The sequence below is a fragment of the Sorex fumeus genome, unplaced genomic scaffold (genome assembly GCF_029834395.1).
Source record: "Sorex fumeus unplaced genomic scaffold, SorFum_2.1 ptg000008l, whole genome shotgun sequence".
Taxonomy (NCBI): domain Eukaryota; kingdom Metazoa; phylum Chordata; class Mammalia; order Eulipotyphla; family Soricidae; genus Sorex; species Sorex fumeus.
This window is the reverse complement of record NW_026606065.1, coordinates 31,788,691-31,810,491: the sequence shown is the minus strand read 5'-3', so window position 1 is coordinate 31,810,491 and position 21,801 is coordinate 31,788,691.

Here is a 21,801-nt window from a genome sequence, read left to right as displayed (position 1 = left end):
TATAATGCCTCCTGAATGCTGATTCTTAGCCAAAAGAAAAAGAAAGGAAAATATAATATATAATTTTGAAGACTTATCTTTCACGTTCGTACCCTGAATTCCTTTGGACTGAGTAAAACAAGGCTTCCCTGAGCGTGAATTCTAATCTATTTATCCCAGCTTCAGTTTTCTCTATTGCTTAATTACTCTCCATTTCTTCTAGCTAATTTTTCTCTCCCCCATCTCCATCTCTCTCTCCCAACTTTAACCTCATTAATTTCTTCATTCTCAGCCAGTAGGACTTAAAATCTCTGAAAGAGCTAACCCCCTCCAAGCCTCTACATTATAAGCCTACACAAGGTCATGTTTCCTGGAATTTTCTGTCTCCTTTTCTTTTCTTTTCTTTTCTCTTCTTTTTATTACTGAATTATTTAGGGCTAGAGTGATAGCACAGCAGATAGGGCATTTGCCTCACACATGGCCGACCCGACCAACCCAAGTTCGATTCGTCCGCCCCTCTCGGAGAGCCCAGCAAGCTACCAAGAGTATCCTGGCCGAACGCAAAGCCTGGCAAGCTACTCTTGATGTATTTGATATGCCAAACACAGTAACAACAAGTCTCACAATGGAGACGTTACTGGGCCCTCTCAAGAAAATCAATAAACAAGAGGACAGTGTTACAGTGCTACAGTGCTAACTCAATTATTTATTTTTAGTTTGTGCCCATGCCCAGAAAAGTTTGAAGGCTCTTCCTAGTTTTGTCCTTAAGGAATCATTCCCAGCAGTGCTCGTAGGACCACATGGTATCTGGGATCCAAAGAGGTTGCTCACGTTCAAGACAAATAAATGCCTTACCATTGGACTCTCTCTAGCTCTATCTCCATTTCTTTATACTGCCATATTCTTTAAACAGATCATACATCCACTGACCTAGACAGTCCTAGCCTATTGCCCCGAAAGTGAGCAAGATACTTCATGCTCCTATATTGAGCTGGCCCAACTACTGGATTTAGGGCTTGCCAGGTTCCCATTGTTGAAGTTGGGGATCTGCAATTTCAATGTTTATTTTACAGGTTCTTGCTATGTGAAGAAAGTCATCAAGTGTCTACTGAAAATATGTATTGGAAAAGGAACAGAAGGAGGAAAGGAAGAGAAAAGAAAGGCAGGAAGGTAGGAGGGCAGGAGGGCAGGAAGGCAGGAAGGAAGAAAGGAAACAAGGAAACAAGGAAATAAGGAAACAAGGAAGGAAGGAAGTTCACTAGAGGCAGTAGCACATTTTCCTTTCATTAAGATGAAATGAGTGTTTTGGTGAGAGAACCAAAACACTTCTTTATTTTTTCTGTGAGAAAGAAAACGTGGATATATACATATACATGCATGGATCTACGTGTGTATATTTTATACACTCATAGGTGTGTATATGTACACATCCATAAATATATGTATATAGTGTGTCTGTATACATGCATGCACCTGTGTGTTTAGAGAGAATAGGAGCTATTCACGCATGCATGCACAAAGGCATACGCACACACTAACCGCACTCTTCCTGCGTCATCTGTCAGCATATCCCCGCAACCCACAGGACACACAGATAAAAATGAGCATGATCACACCTTAAAGGGACAGATAAGGACTTTTAACCAATTTTCAGCAAATGGTTATGGATGTTTGCTTTGGGAGCCACATGCACAGCATGTGCAGCTGGTGACGCTGCCCAGGCCACCTGCTCCCTAGTGCTCCTTGCATTGTGCCTGATTACCAAGACGAGGGTGAAAAACAGCAGATAGTCCCACCTGATGTGTACTTTATCCCGCGGTCTGTGTTTGGGCAAAGGAGCTCAAAGCACCAGTGTCAGCAGCACGTACGGTGGCCTGGGGCCCCCGCCACCTGCCGCAGTGATCTCTTGCTTGGTTTCCATGTGCTCTGTTAGCGTGACAGAAAGCTCATCCAACTGGCCACAGTAGGTGACAGGAGCTGAAGCTAAGTCCTTCCGGAAACAAACCTGTGGCCTTGCTGATGCTGACAGCATTCTGAATAAATTTTCCAGTTCCTGGTAAATACATTTAGAAAGAAAGAAACATGCATCCACACTGATATAAACACCTTGTGCGAAAACCTACACGATTACACTCCTTTGCACCTGGAAGGTACAGTGTAGTTCTTCCAGTGCTTCAAGGTCTTTTTACTTTCTGTAACAATAGACAAAAAGAAGACAAGATACAGGATGTATTTTAAACAAATGAGAAATGACAATAAAGAGGTAAAGTTAATTTCCCAGAATGACTCATGCTAAGCATTGAGAAGCCATGTTTATTTTGGAGTAGATATTTATTCCCAAACAAAAAAAATATTATGGAATAGTAGAAAAACAATGAACCTGGAATTAGGAAATCTTTCAGTCCACGTACAACGCTAGAACTCGACAAGTCATTTGCTTTCTCTGGAATGATATTCCCCCTGCTACAGAGGAAGCAGCTGCCTTTCTCAGGTGCTTAGAAAAGAATACTGTGAGTTATGTGTGCTAACTTCTTGAAGAGATGTCCACCAACATGCTGATTAGTTATCCTCTGCTCTGATTGTCTCTCTTTAGAAGCCAATCTGACAGAATTTGGAGCCTGAGGCTGAATTTATGGTATCTCTAGAATACATCAACTCCTAATGTCTCTATTTAAGAGCGAGCAAGCAACACAGTCATAAATCACAGACTGGTTTAATCCTTAACCACAACTTATCATTGGTTGGCTAACACACTATTGAGACCAAGTTATCTCAATAACAGAAAAAAGTAAATAAATAAAATAGCTCCTGTTTGATTAAGAATAATAATGCTTATCATCTCCATGAGGGATGAAAATTTCCATTAAAAATAATTCAAATGAGACTGAAAATCCTTTTATTTACTAGAAAATCAGGGCTCGCAATCAAGTCATATTGCTGTGGATAAAACAATGACACGACCGGCTCTAATGAAGAAGTTGTCACCTGAATCCTATGTTTGAGTCTTTGCCAGTGTGAATAAAGAATGGTGTGTCTAGTGTACATTTCTATGTACATTATTTAAAATGCACAACTCAAGTTACAAAGACAAACATAGCTTTTGTGCCAGGCCAGCTCACCAATCCCTATTCCTAGTAGAAGCCAAATGGAAATTTGCTGTTTGGGAATTAAAAGGAACTTAGTGGACTTCGCATGATTTTCTATTCCCTGACATTACAGGAAATGAATTCATGATGGTAATTCCAGATACCACTAGAACAGATTCTAATTTTTCAAACAGTCAGGGATGATGCCTCCTTGCCATGGGGAGTCTTTGAGGATCCTGTGCAGCTGGGCTGGGCATCTGGCATGGGAAGACAGGACTCCTCCAATTGGTACCAGCCAGAACCTCTCAAAAGAAAAGAGCAGCATGCTCATCCACACTTTGGGGCTCATCACGGGCCATTCCTAAATATAGGATATTCATAATTCAGGTGTTAATAGGTCAAGGGGTGACTCTGAAGCATTTCCTAAGTCTTATTCCCATCTACAGACAGGTTGTCTTTAGGATCTAGAGAAATAAAGAAATGACCTGGGCCAGGAGGGTCAGTCTTGTTACTATGGCAGCTAGGTTGGCCTTTTCAAGATTCACCTTTAAATCTTCAAATTGAAGAAAACAACACAAGGAACTAACATTTTCAGAGACTGAGGCAGACGTGCTATTAAAAGATATTTATTCAGGATGAAAAAAGAAACAAAAATCTTCCTCGTTCACGCTTTCGTAAGTCAGTCCCAGCTCTTTAATTTAGCTTGATATGACCTCACTTCTACCTTTCCAGTGGTGTTTTTTGCTACTAGGATAGAGATGACCTTGGGCTAAACTTGAGCTCAAGAAGATAATGTCAGATATGGTCTACCTGGTAAGAGTCAAAGGCAGACAATGAAAAGCAGATGTAAGAGAGGTTGAATAGTTTAGAATTGAAGGCAGGATTTCTCCCAGAGTGTAAGAAAAGAATTAGCACTTGGAGATTTTTGCCAGTGGAAAAGTAGAGGAGATTGAACTCTTCAGTGTAAACAAGGAGTCAGTTGTTGGATCAAAAGTGGTTTGAAGGTGCTATGAAGTAAGCTATGACTCTCCGTGGTCTAGAAATCAGGGGATTCAGAAAAGCTTCTTCACACCTTTAGCAAACATGAGAATTTCCCGAACATTACAATAACATTACAATTACAATAACAGATCCTGAGTCTGGCAATTAATGGCACTCACACAGGAAGCTGTAGACCACACTTGAAAACCACTGCACTAAGGAATAGGGTTGGTTTTTGCCCCTAGTAGGTAAGCTGAGAAAGCCATAAGGGACTAAGCTGAGCTAACAAGAAAGTAAAGTCAAAGTGTGTCCAGGGGACACACCTGCACACAAGCACAAGCACGAGCTTCACAGCAAGAAGTTCATTTGCTCAAGCAGGCCCAGTAACGTCTCCATTATGAGACTTCTTGTTACTGTGTTTGGCATATTGAATACTCTCCGTAGCTTGCCAGGCTGTCCAAGAGGGGCGGAGGAATCGAACCTGGCTTGGCCTAGCTGGCTGCGCACAAGGCAAACACCCTACCGCTGTGTGAGGGTGATCTGGCTGCGACATCTGTCACCCCATTGATCGCCAGGGTTGATTCTGCTGATCTGGCTGGCTAGGCGGGTGTCCCCTTCCTCCCTCACCACTCCATGTGTGTCCCTCCCGAAGCTGCGTGCTCGGTCAAAGAGGACGGCCTTCCCCGAATAGAGACGGACTGGTCTTCGGTCGGGGGTATACGAGTAGCTGCGCTCCCCTGCTAGAACCTCCAAACAAGCTCTCAAGGTCCACAGCAAGAAGTAGTTTTCACATTAAGATGGAAACAAGTCGAGGACGCTGCAGATGAGTAAGACTCCTGATTCTCCTGAGTGCCAGCCAGTTCCAAAACAATAGAAGCAAGAGGGACTCCGGCATTTTAATGCGATGACTCTACCCAAACTACTTGCTCTTTTCCATCCTAGATGGAAGAATCCCACCATTTGTCTTAACAGGATAGGAACTGTTTTGAGAGCAGGCTAGCTAGAGACAGGGGCTTGATGTGGAGGCTGGATTGGACATACATTGTGGGCAGGGGAGCAAACAGGAAGGAATCAGGTGGAAAAGTTGTGGCAGGAGGCACAGAGTCAGGGCAGCACTACCATCCATAGGATAGGCTTGTTGTTCTCTTAAGGGAAAGCCAGCAATCTCTCAGTTCTTTGGTCCTGCCAGGCACAGTGGCGGGTCAGATGTGGCAGGAGGAGGATGGTGGGGCACTGGGTATAAGTTCCTTAGACAATGATTCAAGTAGTGTCTTTTTCTGAGATGAAAGCTAACAGTGTAGGAAGGAGTTCCAGGATTAAAGTGAGAGTCTAGGGGCCAAGAAATGTGGTCGGCAGTTCAATTGACTTGGCATCTTGATCGTGGGACTTCTTGACTTGAGAAACTGTAGGGAAATATTTATGTGTCTCAACCATTTTGTCAGTAAAATGTGGATACTCAAAATTTCTACCTCTTGGTATGGGGATGAAATGGAATTATCAAAAGAATGGGGTGGGCCTTATCAAGGAGATGTTACTACATCCAATGAAAGTTATTGTACGGAAAGTTCTTGGTCCTCTTAAATGTCTCTCTCAACCCACCTTCCTCTGCAAGCACCATCTGACTCCAAACTCTGTCCTCTTGTGCATGCTGGTGCACACACATGAACACATGCAAATGCCGGGATCTTACTCAGAGAGAAAGAGGCTGACGCAGAATGATCTCTCATATGTGGGGTATAAGAAAACATGATGAGAGAATATTCCGGAAAAAATGAAACAAAGAACATGAGAACTTGTATACAGTAGGAAACATACCACCCAAGGGTGCTGGGAGACCACCCAGATATAATGTATGAAAACTTCTCAGCAACAGTACTGTAAATCACAATGCAAAAACACATATTTAAAAAGTGCCCTTCAGAGAGGCAGACTGGTTGGGCAGGAGACAAATGGGGGGGGTGGGGATGGGGGTGGAATTGGTGGAGGGATGTGGGCACTGGTGAAAGAATGGATGTTGATAGCCAGAATCTGGAAAAAAAACTGGAGTGCCCAAGAACAGATGACTGGTTAAGAAATTTTGGTACATCGACACAATGGAATACTGTGAAACTGTTAGAAATGATGAAGTCATGAAATTTGCATATAAGTGGATCAACATGGAAAGTATCATGTGAAGTGAAATGAGTCAGAAAGAGAGGGACAGACATAGAAAGATAGCACTCATTTTTGGAATATAAAGTAACAGAATGGGAGACTAACACCCAAGAATAGTAAAAATAAATACCAGGAGATTTGTTCCATGGTTTGGAAGCTGGCCTCACATGCTGGGGGAAAAGACAGCTCAGATAGAGAAGGTACTATCAAGTAAAGGGTGTTTAGAGGTCCACTCAGGATGGGAGACGCATGCCGAAAGTAGACTATAGACCGAACATGATGGTCATTCAATACTTGCATTGAAGACCACAACACCCTAAAGGAAAGAGAGCGTAAAAGGGAATGCACCTGCCACAGAGGCGGGGTGGGGGAGAATTGGGGGTGGGGGGGAGGGATACTGGGAACATTGGTGGTGGAGAACGGGCACTGGTGGAGGGATGGGTACTCGATCATTGTATGACTGAAATGTAAGCACGAACGTTTGTAAGTCTGTAACTGTACCTCATGGTGACTCATTAAAAAATAAAAAATTTAAAAATTAAAAAAAAAGGATGGAAGTTGAAAAAACCTATAACTGAAACCCAATCATGAATAATTTAACAATCTCATGGTCTCTAAAACATTTTTAAATAAAAATAAATAAAATAAAGATGCAATTTCTGTGGTCATATTCTCACCGGCCATTCCCTTTTCCCTCTCTCTGCCATCACTGCTATTTCCAGATCTCTGATGATCTCATTGCTGAATCTATAGGCATCTCTCAGGAGGCAGCGTGGGCTTTTCTTGGCTACGTTTTGCATTGATCCACCTCTTCCTCTTGGGTGTCTCCACACCCCACCCCACCTCCCTCGCTGGCTGTCCTATTGATCATTTTATCTTCAAACTGTGCCTTTTCCATGTTTTGAAGCTCTTGCCTACCTTACCCTCCCTCCACTGCTTCCATCAGGCACCCTCCTGTCTCACCAGCATCTCTCTAGCCACTCCCCCAGGGCCTGTGGCCTTCTGAACTTTAGCCTGTGTCTGGAAGCCAATAGCCACTTCCCAAGCACCCCACAAACTTCAAAACTCCACCAAATCACAAGAAAGTTTCTCTGAGTGTAAATGTATTGCTTCCTGTCCCTTCCTTGCCTACAGCCGTCCCCATCTCTGCAAAATGTCTTCACTATTGCAAGCTTGTCCAGGTCACAAAGCTTGGAATCATCTGTGATTCAAAGAAGTCCCACCCCTGCCATGGAAATGCTCTCAGAAGATACAACAGGTCTCCCTCCAAAGTGCACCCACTTCTTTCCCTCTCTCCTGCCTTCACCCATAGTCTCAGATACCATAGTTTTCTTCCAAACAAGAGTCATATGCATTGATCTTACCGATTCTGTTCCTGACTACCTATAATGTCTTCATATCTAAAGGACCAGGATTGTGTTGTGTCACCTCACTGCTCCATACCTGGAAAAGCTTCCCAGATCATCTTCAGTGAGTCTCACAACCTTCCACAGCCTCCTGTGGTCTGATTCCTGACCAACCCCACCCCCCACAGCATCTAGGGCTACTTCTCTTTCTTGCTACGCTCCAGTCTAGCTGATATTTTAGTTTGGGGATTAGGTCTACCTCCTTGCCTCCCCCAGGATAAAATTAAATCTTGGACATTCCTTCTGGAACATTCTTCTGCCCTGAATATTCCTCACTCACACCACATATGACTGAACACCCATTCCTCTTATCTGCCATCCTCCATGTCAATACTGCACTTCCTCCGGAGCATTAAAAACAATTGGGGACAGAGTTGAAAGCCTGTCTCATGAGCTGGGGGAAAAGGCAGCTGGAATAGAGAAGGATCACTAAGACAATGATGGTTGGAGGAATCGTTCAGGATGAGAGATGTGTGCTGAAAGTAGATAAAGGACCAAAAGTGATAACCTCTCAGTATCTGTATTGCACATCATAATGCCCAAAAATAGAGAGTGAATATAGGGGAAATTGTCTGCCAAGGAGGCAGGGGGAGGACTGGAAAGGGAGGGTATACTGAAGACATTGGTGGTGGAGAATGTGCACTGGTAGAGGGATGGGTGTTTGATCATTGTATGACTGAAATTCAAACATGAAAGCTTTGTAAACTATATCTCATGGTGATTCAATAAAAAATAATAATAATTTTTAAAAAGAACAATTAGGGCTTTTTTGTTTTTTTTTGCTTTTTGGGTCACACCTGGCGATACACAGGAGTTATTCCTGGTTCGTGCATTTAGGAACTCCTCCTGGCAGTGCTCGGGGGACCATATGGGATGCTGGGAATTGAACCTGGGTCGGCTGCATGCAAGGCAAACGCCCTACCCACTGTGCTATTGCTCCAGCCTCAGGGCATGTTTTTTGACCTTAAAATTTTTTCTTTCAGTGTCCATTCTATCCCATCCACTTTAGAATCAAAGTTCATTGAGGAAAGAGGCACTTTTCTGGTGGCAAGCCAATACCCCACATAGGAGCAGGCAACTTAAATTCCTCTGAAAGTACCAGATCAATTAAAGTGTCTAAAAAATTCAATGGTCTCCAGAGATTACATAGTGTAGGTCAAAGCCCTTGGCACACATGTTTCTTGCTCACCCATCCAGCTCCTCTGTCTGCCATCTTTCTCCCTAACATCTTTCTGTACAGCAGCGCTGCCGACAGTGCCATCAGTCAGCATGCTCTAAATGGGGCATCTTTTCTCAGGATAGTACTTATACCTGGAATATTTTTCCTATGACCTTATCCTCCTTGAAAACTCTGGCATTATCCATTATCTCCTCCATCTTTCCAACCATCCCAAGGGGACCAGCTCAGAGTTGTTCCACCATGATGCAGTACCCTGTTTGGAGCTATTTGAATCTCTTCACTCCCTCCCTCTCCTCTGGATTGTGTGTGCCTCAGGATACATTATTTGTCATGGTATAACCGAAATCTAGCACCTCACAAAGCCCATAATTGGTATTCAGAAGACCTTGTCAAATAAATAAGTGAATAAATGCACATTCCTCTTCAGAAGGTTCTTAGAATAACTGTATTAGATTACTCATTCTGAGTTCTCACTAAGTCAATATGTTGATAATTTTAGACTAGAAATTCAATACAGCATGGAAGGTGAATTAACATGAGGTAAGCCATGGTACTAAAATTGTATATAATAGCATAATTATACCCAGTATCAGATAATTAGATGTGATAAGTGACTTTAAAAGGCTTTAGGTACATTTTCACTAATGGTTGATTCTTGGTAATCTTGGGCTTTTTTAATATTGTCAATTGACATTAACTTGGTGGCCATGCATTCCGGTTGTAATAGCCTCCTATTCCACAATGTGTTGCTTTTCTAATGGTACAACAAATGTTCCTCTGTGCATCCGTCACAGTGGACAGTCCCAGCCAAGGGCAACTGAAGAATAATCTCTCAGGACTTTCATTTTCCCACTAGGCAAATGTGTTCCAGTGGCTACATTTGTTTCAGCCTAGAAACATTAGTTTTCAAATACTTTTGACCTTAATCTCTTTGTTGCCATGTCTGGTCAATTTCATCCAACAATAAGCAATCGAAACCATCTTTAGGGGATCTTGAGAAGTTGACTCTGTTTCTCAGGAACCTTCTGTGAGCATGATATAACAGCTCTGACAGAAGTGATTGTCTTAGAGTGAAGCAGGTTTGGTTGATATTGGAAGGGAACAACTTTGCACGGAGCCTATGGTTCACCAGTAATTTTCTTTCTTTTTTATATATATATATTTTATTATTTTTAGTGAAACACCATGAGGTACAGTTGTAGATTTACAATTTTTTGTGCTTGGGTTTCGATTATACAATGATCAAATACCCATCCCTCTACCAGTGACCATTTTCCACCACCATGGATAATATCCCTCCCACCCCCATCCCTCCCATCTCACCCTGCCTCTGTGGCAGGGCAATCCCTTGTGTTTTCTCTCTCCTTTTGGGTGTTGTGGTCTGCAAAAGAGGCTTTGAGTGTTCAGTCCATAGTATACTTTCAACATGCATCTCCCCTCCTGAGAGGATCCTCCAAACACCCTTTATTTGGTGCTCCCTTCTCTATCTGAGCTGCCCGTTCCCCTAGAATGCCCGGCTGGCCTCTAAGCTATGGAGTAATTCTCTTGGTGTTGATCTCAGCTATTCTTGTGTATTAATCTCATATTTTGTTTCTTTATATTCCCCAGATGAATGCAATCTTTCTATGTCTATCCCTCTCTTTCTGACTCATTTCGCTTAGCATGATACTTTCCATGTTGTACCACTTGTATATAAATTTCATGACTTCATCTTTTCTAACAGCTACATAGTACTCCATTGTGTAGATGTACCAAAGCTTCTTTAACCAGTCATCTGTTCTTGGGCATTCAGGTTTCTTCCAGTTTCTGGCTATTGTAAAGAGTGCTGCAATGAACAAACAAGTGCAGATGTCACTTCGACTATACATTTTTGCCTCTCTGGGATATATTCCCAGGAGTGGTATTGCTGGGTCAAATGGGAGCTCAATTTCTAATTTTTTGAGAATCGTCCATACTGTTTTCCAGAAGGGCTGAACCAGTCGACATTCCCACCAACAGTGAAAGAGTGTCCCTTTCTCGCCACATCCACGCCAGCATCGGTTGCTTTTGTTCTTTTGGATGTGGGCCAGTCTCTGATCACCAGTAATTTTCAAACAGCAGACACCATTGCATTTGAAGCACCCTAGAAGGTACTGAGAACTGTCAGATTACCCAGTCTCTATCCTTTAGTGTTTTTCTGGTTGCCACTCAAATATCAATATATCGGTCCTCTCCTCTAGGGACACAGAATCCAATACAAATTATTCCAATTTATTTAAAGGAGGGATTAGTTACAAACAAGGGCTGAGTAAAGGAAGCCTGTAAGAGATGTGAGAAGGACTGCACTTATTTGTGGAGTATAAAACAACATAACATGAGACTGACACCTAAGGATAGTAGATACACGAGACAGGTAGATTGCTCCATAGCTGGAAGCCTGCCTCATGAGCAAAGGGGATAGAGAAGGGATCACTGAGAAAATGATGGCTTGAGGAACCGGTTAGGATGGGAGATGTGTGCAAAAAGTAGATAAAGGGCCAAACATGATTACCTCTCAGTGTCTGTATCGCAAACCGTAATGCCCAAAAGTAGAGAGAGAGTATGGGGAATATTGTCTGCCATGGAGGCAGGGTGAGCGTGGAAAAGGGGGATATACCGGGGATATTGGTGGTGGGGAATGTGCACTGGTGGAGGGATGGGTGTTTGATCATTGTGTGATCGTAACCCAAATATGAAAGCTTGTAACTATCTCAGGGTGATTCAATAAAATAAAAAAAGAATGTTGAGGCACCCAGGTAATCTCGCAGAGTCTTTCTTGCCTTTATAAGTGAAAGAGACAGGAGAAGATGAGTGAATCTTGAACCATGGAGAAAGTCAGAACAGTGACTGGAGCTATAAAGAATCAGAGACATCTTCCAGAAATTGTACTCAAAACAAGGAAGAACAATACCTCCTCTAGGGTGCCCAGAGGACTCAGTCCATAAAAGACCAATTCAGGCAGAGGTGAAGATGAGGGAGAGAGAAGAGAATCACCAGTTAACTTCCAAATTCTGATCGCCTCCCTCCACCCCCCAAACTTTGTTCTAAACCTTCCCTATTTCCAAGCTACCTTTTGCCACCATATGGTCCTGAAGGTTTGTCTTTGAAAACTAGCAGCCTAGAAACATACCCTTTAAATTGAATATCTCTCTCATGTCTCTTTTGTGATCTTTGTGATTCAGATTGCTTACATAGGACAAGGGTCACCAATTACTCTGTCCCCAGAGCTAGATTGCAGAATGCCAGGAAATTGCTTTCAGTGATACTGCAAATTAAAAACCAGAATCACCGAACCTCAAAAGACATTGATTATCCAGACTGCTACTGGAGGAGAGGTCAGACACTTCCCACATTAACTCTCCTATCTGGAAACTGGGGAAAGATTTTTCTCTCCTTTGGGTAGCAAATACACCTTATTTCACACGTAAATAAATTGCCTCATTACCTTGCTTTGTTTTGTGTTGAACAATGTCTTTGCAGGCATAATAATTCTGCCATTTATCCCTCTGTAGTACTGTCTCTGTATCACTGTCCTTCCAATGTTCATCGATTTGCTAAAGTGGGCACCAGTAACGTCTCACAACAAATTGTGAGACTTGTTGTTACTGTTTTGGGCACATCGAATATACCACAGGAAGCTTGTCAGGCTCTGTCATGCAGGCGAGATACTCTTAGTAGCTTGCTGGGCTCTCCGAAGAGGGGTGGAGGAATCGAACCTTGGTGGGCCACTTGCAAGGCAAACACCCTACCGGCTGTGCTATTGCTCCAGTCCACTTATCCCTCACTTCTACTAAAATTAGAAAAACTGGAGAAAGAATTTATAATTTAGATATATTTGGGGGAAGTCACATCCGGTCATGCTTACTGCTCTGCACTTAGGGATCACTCCTAGCATAGCTCAGGAATCAAATGTAGTGCCAAGGATCTAACCTCGGTTTGCTGTGTGCAAGGCAAGTGCCATACTGTACCCTCTGTATTATGGCTCCTGTTCCTAAATGCATATTTTTATAAGCAAAATTGTCAGTTGCAAACCTTCGTTAAAAAGAAGTTGACATCAGCTATACCTAGTTTCTCAGTGTATTCCATTAGTGGGTCACACCCAGCTTTCTGCTTATTCAGTTTCCTGGAATAATATTGATAACCTCTCAAAAACGTTCTGTTGCAATCAGTCTTCATTTCATTTGCGCTATCTGGAGATGATTTTTCATTTGTTCAAATGTTTGGATGGATCATTTTTATCTAGCAAGTTGTGCTCATTCTCTATGCTTTCTCCTAATGAATTGTCTAGATAAAGGTCACCTAAACAATATATATGTGTTCAGTCTTCAACAAATGCACTAATTCTTTTATTTGAAGTCTTTATGATGCTCCTAATTTGAATTTCAGCAATGAAATTGGTCCCCAGCGAATTTAAAATAATGGGCATTTGGACTATACTGGGATCTAGTTAAATAGGTAGCATTGTTGGAGCCAGAGCCCCAACAATGCTACAGTAGGTAGGGTACTTGCCTGGCACACAACCAAAAAGGGTTTGATTCCGGGCAGCCCATGTGGTCCCCTGAGTTGACTAGGAATGATCCCTGAGCACAGATCCAGGAGTGAATCCTGAGCATCTCCAAGTGAGGCCCAGCCCCAAAAAGAATAAGCATTGTTAACTCTTTAAGCATTTGCCTAATTTTTCAACCTTAATTTTTTTTCCCCACAATGGTTATGCCTTGAATCTTATTCCTGTGCTGGACATAAGTGTTGTGTCCCAAATGGATGGATAGATTATAGTATAAGAATCCCTAAATCAAATGTCCTGCCAGATCTCTGTACTGAGCCTCACACTATACTTAGTCACTGTCCTTTAAATGTATAATGCATATCTTAGACTGGGCATATCTTTAATAAACCCCTGGCTTTCCTCCACTAATCTGTTTCTCTACTAATCCAGTCCAGGTGTTTATGCCCAAATCCTCCAAGTCATTCAGGGCTTCCCCGGAATCCACTGATTCTCTGTTCAAAATATGTATGTGCAGGCCCTGCCCCATAATCCAGGTCACCTTCGTCTCTTGCCTATTGCAGAGATCAATAGCTTCCTAATGGCCCTCATTGCTCCTCTCTACATTGCCTATCCCCAATATGTGAGCCAGATAATGTTCTCCTCTCTGCTCAAAACCCTTCACTAGCATCCTATATGACTCAAAGGAAAAGGTCTTGCAAAAAATGTAACTTGACATAATCTGGTTATCTCCCCAGTATCCTTACTCACAACCTCTAGTTGCACATATATGCTGACCATGGTCACACTAGATTCCTTGACATTGCTAGACCCTTCCAAGTCACCTTCCACTTGCTCTTCTTTCTTCCTCCAACTCTTGCACTCCGGAAGCGTCCCAATGGCTGATTTCCACTTCTCTCTCATCTCAGTTCAAGGATCCCCTTGTGAAAAAAAAAATCCTCTCTTATCCATTTGGTTATCCTCTCCACTTTAAATCCTCTCTTTTCCATTGGGTTATCCTCTCCACCTAATATTCTCCATGGCAGCTCTCTCTCTCTCTCTCTCTCTCTCTCTCTCTCTCTCTCTCTCTCTCTCTCTCTCTCTCTCTCACATTTACCTTACTTGTAACTCTTTAATTTAACATCTATAAATTCCAGTAAGGAAAATTTCCTAGTGTGCTCCCTAATGTACTTCCAGCATAAAATGTCCATGCTTGGTACTAACTGGGGCTGGGGGTGGGGTGGGGGTGAGGGAAAAGAAGTCAAAACAAGTTTGATTTTTGTCAAGTCTTCCCTTTTCTGAGAACTCTTTTTCCTTCTGGCTACAGGAGTAGTAATGCCTCATCTCTAGACTTCAGGGGTGGCCTGAAGGGGTTAATGTTTATCTTGAGTTGGGGCCAGGCATGAGGTCCTCCAAGCTTCAGTGCTTGGTCACACCGGTTAGATAAGCAAGAGCTGGAGGAGACCAGGGAAATGAGTCATAAGAGGCAAGGAAGCAGAGTGAAAAGCCAAGTGAGCTGTGCCTGTGTGTGTGTGTGTGTGTGTGTGTGTGTGTGTGTGTGTGTGTGTGTTTCAGGGGGTGTGGGGGGGGGGTGGCAGAGGGAATGCGAAGGAAAGCAGCTTCAGGACAAAAAGGGATGGTTGCGGCCAGACCCTGGAGGACCTCAGATGACAGCCCAAAGGGAGAACTTTGTCTGGAGACACCAGGAAGAAAATATTTCAGTCCTGGCTGAAAATGACATGATTGGGATTAACAACGTCTAGTCTAGTGTGTGTGAAGGAAGGGTTCAGATATGCACTAGGATAACATAAAATTCAGAGTGAGACTCATCTGTTCACCAGGCCCAGCTCTGTAACATTCTAGCAAAGTATTTCATCTAAGGCCTCAGTATCCTCTGCTTCCTAGAGGGAGATGGGGGTCCAGGCTGGCTACAGAGTTAGTGTCAGGTTTAAATGAGATGATAGATTTTCTTTTTTAATGCCTCGCCAGTTCTCATTTATGGAAACCATCTCTCTCTGCCTTTTATTTTTTTCCTAAACTACTTAAAGCCATTTTCCAGATAGATGCAAAAGAACTTGCATCTGCTTGGAATGAAAGAGGTTCCGGATGCTTTTGTTGCTTTGTTCCTACATCAGGCAGCTTCTTAATTGTCAGAGGATCTGCTGGAGTTGGATGAAGCATTTCATCCTATCTACCAAGCTCCTAAGCTCTTCATAAATGTCCAGAGAAGTGGGCTTGGGGATTATTTAGCAGGAATGCTTTACACACGGCTATTGCACAGGCCTTTCTGCTGCCATGGGGAGAAGTTTCCAACAATTACAGCTAGAATTGGGTCGCAGGAGTGGGCGTCTGTGCTCTCTGGAGGGCAAAACATCCCATCCACCTTGCAGTTCCCTTAGACTGGAAAGTGTGCCTGATGACAGGAAGGGGTTTAGCCCATGTCCAAGCCTCCCCACGAGGGATATCAAAGAAAGGTCAAAGTATCTGGAGATGGGGCAAGTTCCTCAGACAAGGAGTTTTTTTTTTTTTAAAGAGACTCGAAGACCATGTGTCAGGACAAGAGTCTATTTTTTGTGCTAACAGAAATTTGAATGTCAGGAGAAAGAACTCCAAGGTGTGGAAACGTTAAAAAGTTGAGTCTGCAATTGAGATTTTTGTGGAATGCTTCAAAATCACGCCTCTAAGCAACACTAAAATGTGGGTTTGGAGTTCAGGACAGTATTTGAAGAGTCACATAGAAGATGAGACTAAGCACACAGAACTGTTTGTTCTTGGATGGCTTTGGGGCTGTTTCATATCCCCTTAATTTTGTTTGTTAAGAGTTTTTGAAAATTTACTTACCATTGTCAAAGTAAAAAATATATAACGAAGCTGAACAAATCTATTATGTTGAATTTCATCTAGTGACGAATTTATTTTCCAGTTAGTTCTGAAATGGCCAAGTAATGATTTCACTCAAAAATAAAATAATAGTTCTTATGTCAGTTAGTTAACTTTGAATTGGAATTATTTAATTTTTGATTAAAGTCATTAAAACTCAGATCATTGTTTAATTTCAGGATTTATTATTCATTTTATTTCATTATTATAATTATCATCATTATTTAAAATTATTTGATTATTGAGAATTTTTTTAGTCTTAATGAACAAAACATTGATTAAAAATTATGTTGATTGGAGCTGGTGAGACAGCTCAGAGAACTGAGACATTTGTTTAGACTTTGCATGAGGGAGTCCTAGGGTCATCTCCCTGAACAACAAGCCAAGAGTTGCCCTTGACCCTGCTTTATGTGGCCTTTAAAAAATTAATTTTTTAAAAGAATAAATTAAAAAGGTAAAACTATCTTGATATATCAAGAAAGATCAGATGTGATTTTTATGCCCAATATTCAAATTGGATGCCAATTTGGGGGTCCTGATCACTTGTATCACTTGTATCACTTGTCATCCTGTTGCTCATTGATTTGCTTGAGCAGGTGCCAGTAATGTCTCCATTAGTCCCTGTCACATGCTAGTATAGCCCAATGGCGTCTGCTCCAGGAAGAGCATCAAACCGTTCGTTCAGGGTCTTGATACTCAGTGAATTTTGGAGGATCGTTTTTCCTTCAGCATTGCCAGGAATTTGGGAGGTGAGTTACAGCCTCCTGTTCCATTCCCACCTCCAGCTCCAATTAGCCATGGCAGGTGTCCCTCGGCAGAGATGCACATGTGACCCCCCCCACCCATGGACAAGACCCAGGCACAGTGGTTGGGGGATTGCACCCACTTCCTCGTCAAGTTTATCTTTATGAAAGCTCATTATTCACCACCCATCTCTTCCCTTCTCCCATGACAAGCTCCCAGTGCAGTGGATGGGGTACTGCACCCACACCAGCTGGGCAAGTCAGGGGAGCCACCGGGAACCTGCAGGACATGCTCAGTGCTAGAGTCAGTCCACAGAACTTCAGGGTGTAGGGAATACACCTCACTCCCACATCTTGGATCAAACAGTCTTGGAGACAGCACCAACCCAGACAATGCTGTATGAAGAATCCAGTGAAACAGTGCTCTCTCGAGCCAACATACCATGACTGTGGAATGTCTGCTCAGATCATTTGCATTTTGTGAATTATCTCTTGGTATAGAATACTAATAGGGATTATGTTGCAAAACAAAAAATCCTTTTGGGATATATTTTCCATGATTTTTACCACGAGCAGGTTTTTAGAGACTTTTACTGGGGGGATTGTTTTGCTTGGGGGTCATTATAGCAATCAGTATTCTATCGCTGGTTTAGCACATCACATAGGAGACTATGTCATGCTGGGGATTGAACCCAGGGCCCCTGCATGCAAAGTTAAACTCAGATGATTGGACTATCTCTCTGACCCCCAAGTAACAGTTTTCAAATAATTTTAGTCACATCTTCTTTTAAAGATTTGTGCCTCACTTAATCCCTGAAACTTTACTTATATTTGACTTTTTCCTTTAGTAGTCTAGTACCTATTAGTATTAAAAAATGATTGCAGCAACTGAGGAATTAAATTAAGAGGTCTTGTTGGTTTGCTGTATGTATGCTAAGGAAACACATTTTTCTTCCCAGTGTTCCTGTAGACAAGTTCCAGATGTTTTAGGGAGGTTGGTTCCTATGGTCCAGCAATCCCAGACTACTAATCCACTTCCTTTTCAAGTCTACCTTTATGAAAGCTCATTATTCATGATCCATCTCTGTCCTTTTCCCATAGTTTTGACCTCAGATTCTCTCTACATTAATTTCTCCTCTCCCACTCATTAAACTAATAGACTAGCAAGAGAGAAAAACAACAACTTTCTTTGAAAGCCACTTGTTCCTTGAAGTCCTTGAGTGATGAGCTTTTAAAGATCTATCGCTTTATTCTTTGTAAAATGAGGCTGAAGGGTCAGCATCATTTGTCCATAAGGAGAAAATTAAAACTTCAAAGACCATTTTATCTTTAGAAACACATGAGTTGTTCAGATTCTCATCTGTGTTGGAAATTATTTCTTTGTCCCCTATATTATAAAGCAAAGCAATCATATTAAAGTATAACTTCCATGTGAGACTATTTTTGGTTCTGTGAAAAATAATAGTTTCTTTTTACACGTTATTTTAGATATATATTGCTATTGATAGATCTGTGACTTGGTAGATGGATAGGTAGTAAGTGAATGGATAGATAAATTAAATGTTCAGAGATGAAAAAGCTACTTGAAGTTATTTAATCTTAATTCCTCTTGAACAGTAATGATTCCACTTTTCCAAGTGTAGAAAAGAGCCCCAAACCAAAAAAAAAAAGAAGAATCTCAATTGTGAAACAAAATCTTTTGGGGCTTTATACATATGTTTATATATTGAATTCTAATACTCAGGGAGTTCAGGAATTTGAGGATACCAAATTATAAATTGCTGATAGTTTGAATTCCTCATCTTCTGCATAGGGAAACCAAAATCGTAAGAATGAAAGTGATAAACAAAGGAGCCAAAATTTGAACCTAGATTTTCTGAATTGTATTGCCTTCTACTATTCCATGAGAAATATATGGCCTGAGCAAAAGCAATCCTATTGACCAAACATCATGTAAGTATTAATTTTGGAATTAGAATGATACAATTAGTACATTGGTAGGTATATCTTCATCTGTACTAAATCATATTATGACTATAAGATTATGCCGTTATTAAACCATACCTTAAAAAGGGCTGTTTAAAGTTTATATTTATTTTATTTAACTCTTCCCTTCTGCTTTGTGGTTGTTGTGATCATTGGAGTTCATACACACTTGGTTGCAGGGCTCACACACTTGGTTGTGCTGGTTGCACAGTTTTGGTTTTGTCACCAAAGATTCTAAATAGCACTGGTTCTGGGATAGCGCTCAGAGTGTGTGTGTGTGTGTGTGTGTGTGTGTGTGTGTGTGTGTGTGTGTATGAGAGAGAGAGAGTGAGAGAGAGAGAGGGAGAGCACAGAGGGACACACACGCATCCTCACATGCTCATACAGATGTACAGAGGACCAAACTCATGGCTTCATGCTTGCAAGACAAGCTCTTATACCACTAAGCCATCCCTAAGACATCTCTGTGTTATTTTCAATAAATTATTGTTAATATTTTCATCAATGAACTTATGTGATTGTAGTTATAGCTTATAAAAGTTATCTTAAAAAACGTGCTGAGATATTCCTAGATGAAATGATACAATATTTCAAATTCACTTCAAAATACAATCCTGTTGGGAGAATATAAGGGAAACAGCCTTTACTTAAGGTATATTACCTAGGAGCTCACTATAAAGTTCCCTCTACTTCTGCCATTGCTTGAATTTTTCATTAACAAATAGAATTAACTTTAAATAAAACTTACCACAGATGAATTGTAAGCATAGACTCACAGTCTAAACAAGAGGACATATCATCAAAGACTTGCCAATTACTACTTTCAATCTTTAGAATAGGGATAAAGTAGCTTCTTTAGGATGTTATGAATATTAAAGTAGGTAATATGTAAGGTAAAGGTAGAAGGTAAAGGCCCTCCCGTTGATCATCGATTTGCTCGAGCGGGCCCAGTAACGTCTCCATTGGAGACTTTGTTATTACTGTGTTTGGCATATCGAATACGTCACGGGGAGCTTGCCAGGCTCTGCCGTGCGGGCGAGATACTCTCGGTAGCTTGCCAGGCTCTCCGAGAGGGGCAGAGGAAAGGTAATATGTACAAGTTTATTAAAAGAATACATGACAAGAATACATGCCTAGCATATGTCACGGTGTCACGGTCCTCCCATTGTTCATCGATTTGCTCAAGCGGGCCCAGTAACGTCTCCATCGTGAGACTTGTTACTGTGTTTGGCATATGTAAACCCCAAATTTAATACCTAGCACTGTATGCTCTTCCAAACACTTCGTGGATTAACCAGAACACTACATGAGAGGCCTTGAAATAAACAAATAAACAATTAAAAAAACATTAGTACATTATGATGACTCAAATTTTGCCTTTGCCTGGTGTGTTCTTACCATGCTGTCATTATTTGAAATGATGCCTTATCTCCATGGCTATTGTTCCCATCCAACCAACTACAGTGGATACAATAGAAATGTGCTTTTTTTTAATAAAAAGATGTGAAAATCATTATCTTAGATTTGGAGACAGAGAAAACACTAAAATTTTTAGATGACACCCAGCAAGAAAGAAAGTCAGAAAGTTTGATTGCACAATGCAGAAAGGAAAAGAAGTATTCTTGGTTATAAAGAGAAACTTTACCATATTAGAAAGCAATCTGGCATCCTCTCCTCCTGAGAACTGGTTTTGAAGGGTGAAGTTGGGTGGGGGCTATGACCTGGTCTTCTCTCTCCTCTCCTCTCTCTCCTCTCCTCTCCCCTCTCTCCTTTCCTCTCTCTTCCTTTCTCTTCCTCACTTTCCTCTCTCCTGTCCTCTCTCTCCTCTTTTCTCTCTCCTCTCTTCTCTCTCCTCTCTTCTCTCTCCTCTCTCTTTTCCTCTCTCTCCCTCTCTCTCCTCTCTCTCCCTCTCTCCTCTCCTCTCTCTTCTCCTCTCTCTCTCTCCCTTTCCCCTCTCCCTCTCCCTTTCCCTCTCCTTCTCCCTCCCTGCTCCCCCCCTCCACCCCCATGTTGTTCTCTTTTTTCCCCTTCAATTCTTCTCTTGTTAATCTCATCCTTTATCTCCTTTTTTTTCCAGTAGTGGTGATAGGGGTAGAAGATCTTAAGTGGTGGCTCAGGGGGTCCAAGGAGTCCCTTTCAGCCAATGAGCCAGAACTTCACTGCAAACAACAAGAGACTGTGATGTAGCTAGGGCCCTAAGGTGCAGAAACCAACAAAGTGACCCAAAAGGTGTTCTTCAGCCTCCATGACCACATCCAGGGATGCTAAGGGGTCCATATGGTATCAAGGATCAAACAAGAGTTGGGTGCATATGCCCCAACCCCTGCAGTATTTCTGGTGACCTCCTCCTTTCTTTACAGAAAAGTGGTATCCTTCAATAGTTAGGCTGAAGGGTAGACCAGAAGGCTTTGCCTGCCAGTATTCCGTTTAAGATGAGAAAGTTAAGGAAGAGATGCTTTTACCCAGAATAAGAAATCAGGGTTTTATTTATAGCTTAGATACATTCAAGTGAATAGGTCAAGACCCACTGCTTCGCAGAATATATGTGAAGGGGACAAAGACACCAATATTTTCTCAGTTCCTATTTTAATAAACACTGATTCATGTGTGAATGCTGAAACAGAAGTCTAATATCGTTGACATGTGCAGAGACACAAATGAACAGATTCATAGCCTGGTGGATTGAGGCCAAGGTCTTTAAAGTTAAGATGTGTCCATGCGTATCCCCACCTTGCTATTAATGTAACCTCTTCTCCCCACTGCCATTGTCATCAGATGCGCTCCAACAAACAGGTTCTATTTTAAGGCCTGCGTGCTTGCTTGGACTCCACCACAAACACCATCCTTTCAGTAATCTAAGGCTTACTTTCCCAGAATTTTATCAAATACAATCTACTTGGTGTGG